Source organism: Nannospalax galili, unplaced genomic scaffold (genome assembly GCF_000622305.1).
Source record: "Nannospalax galili isolate Female #2095 unplaced genomic scaffold, S.galili_v1.0 scaffold799, whole genome shotgun sequence".
NCBI lineage: Eukaryota > Metazoa > Chordata > Mammalia > Rodentia > Spalacidae > Nannospalax > Nannospalax galili.
This window is the reverse complement of record NW_008343085.1, coordinates 577,595-580,127: the sequence shown is the minus strand read 5'-3', so window position 1 is coordinate 580,127 and position 2,533 is coordinate 577,595.

Here is a 2,533-nt window from a genome sequence, read left to right as displayed (position 1 = left end):
CGCCCCCCTTTCTTCCTCTTCTTTGTTGGCCCCCTAACAGTCCAGATTCCTGATTCTGGCAGAAGCTGGTTCTCTGCCTCAAGGCAGGCACAACCTGGCACCAGGCCTCAGACAGGGCTGGGCTGGCCCCTCCCAGTTATGATTGCTTGAAACGCCTTCCACTTCTAGAACACCTCCTCCCCACACCCCCCAACCCCCCATGAGGGAAAAGGGTCAGTGATTGAGGAGGCCACAGGAAGCTAGAGTATAGATCCTGGGAGGGAGGTGTCATGGTCTCCTAGCCTTAAAAAATGGGATGATTGAGAGGGGAGGGTTATATAAAATGTAGCAGGTAGTTTGGCCTTTTTTTGTTGTTTTTTGAGACAGGGTCTCCCTGAAGCCCCAGCTGACCTGGAACTTGCTATGTAGACCAGACAGGCCCAATCTCACAGAAATCCAACTGCCTCTGCCTCCGGAGTGCTGGGATCAAAGGTGTGTGCCACCACACCTGGCCAGGTCAGTCTTATCAACATTTAAATCTCACAAGACGAATGGTTCCACCTGAAGTGGCATGTTTTAGAAGCTTAGCTGGAAACATCCCCTTACCCATCTAAGCCATCCTATACTCCACAGCCAAAGCCAAATAAATCCCTCTACCCTATCTGCTCTCATCCAATCTCCCTCCATCATGGGCTTCCTGGTGTGTGTCACAGGACCAGGGTAGAGCTCTGCTTTTCAGTCTCCTCCTAACCTTGCTTTCCTACTTCTACTGCCCTTCTCCATCACTTCCTCTTTCTTGTTCTGCTACAGCAGAAAGCAAAGGTACTATCTACCTTGACCCTGAAGGCTCCCAGGATTCCCCTTTCTATCTCCTTTTCCATTACTCCCTTAAAGGGCTGAGACACTATAGCCAGACTCTTGGGAGGGTGACTAGATAGATCTGGAGGGGGGGGGTCTGACCAATGCAACTTCTACAGTCAAAGCAGGGTGCTGTGTTCACCTCTGGACCTGGACCATAAACTCATGAATTCAGGACAGAAAGAGTCAGTGAATTTAGAAAAGGAATGCCTCTCTGAATTTCCAGAAGCACGGTGACCCAGACAGAGGGAGAACTACAAACATACATATGCACATGCACACACAGGATCATAGCACAGGTAATGATACAGCCATATGGCATAGACAGGCCATAGCGTCCATGGACACAAGTACATACAAACAAACATAGGAACATAAGGTTATGTACCCAAAGTCAGGCACACACACCCTCCCAGGCAAGTCCTGCCTTCCAGGCCAGGGCTAGCCTGTCTTCCACGCCTCTTGGAGGAAGGGCAGGTAGAATGACTTTGAGTAGAGGTGGGCACTCCACCCAGAGTTTCCCACCTTTCGTGGGTCTGCCTGGCCTCCAGGCCCTTCTCTGAACTTTCCCTGACCCACCAGGAGCCCATGCCTGGGTGGCAGAGTCGGTTTTGGAGGGAGCATTTTCATGAAAGCCTAGACCAGAGTCTGGACACAGGTGGATGAGCCACAGGGCCCTTTGACAAGGAGTTCATAACCTCCCAGGACTTGGAAACTGCACAGATGAGGAACTGGGCAAGGTCTGAAGGTTCACAGGACCAGGGATTGCCCCTGCTACGGTATGCACCTACTCAAAGTATAGGGCCTGGTACCCAGGTATTGGCACTAACTCCCAATGCCTGCCAGAGCCCTGGCATGCATGCTAGGCACAGGGTGCCAGACACGGGGGTGGCAGGGGGGGGTGCCAGGCCACACACAAACAAGGACCTTTATACACACAGGGAGGGAAATGAACCCACACACCACTTATTTCATCCCCTGGGGATTCAGGGGAGCAGGGAAGGGACCACCCTGACCTGACTCTCCTTCCAAGCATTCCTATTGGCTTGGCTGTTGGGGAGGGGGTGAGTGAAGCAAAAGTCTGATTTCTCACCCAGATCCTCCCACACATACACTTGTGTGGCAGGAGATGAGACTGGGCATCCCTAGATTTGGACCCTGGAAGACATTGAGGAGGTGAAACAGAAACGCCCAAGAATCCAGGCGGCAATCCTCCTCTGCCTAGCTGTGGCTGCAAGCTGCTCCGGCCTAAGTGCGCATTTGAGCAGGCAGACCAGGAACCAAAGGCAGTACACGGACTGCGGATGTGGCCGGTGGCTGGCTCGACGCACGTTGTGTTCTGGAAGGCATGGTGGCCACGGCAATATTCATGTGGAATACTTGAATGGAAGTCGTGGTTGTCTTTGGTATCCTGAGGAAGCGTGAGCAGGATGTGCTCACCTGGGCGTGGCGGCTCAGGACCCTCGCGTTGCTGGGGGCACAGGAGTGAATGGATGCAGGACATAGGGTTGGGCAGGCTAGCCCTTTCCCTACGAAGCTGGCGACTGACGGCTCCGCCTTGCGTGCAGAAACTTGGGACTTTGTTCCGGCTTCTTCGAAAGCGGATCTGGCCTAGGGGGCGGAGCAGGGTGGGGGGGCACCTGCCCAGCGAGGGGCGCCGCCGAGAGAGAAGCGCAGGAAAGTCCCACCCCCGCCC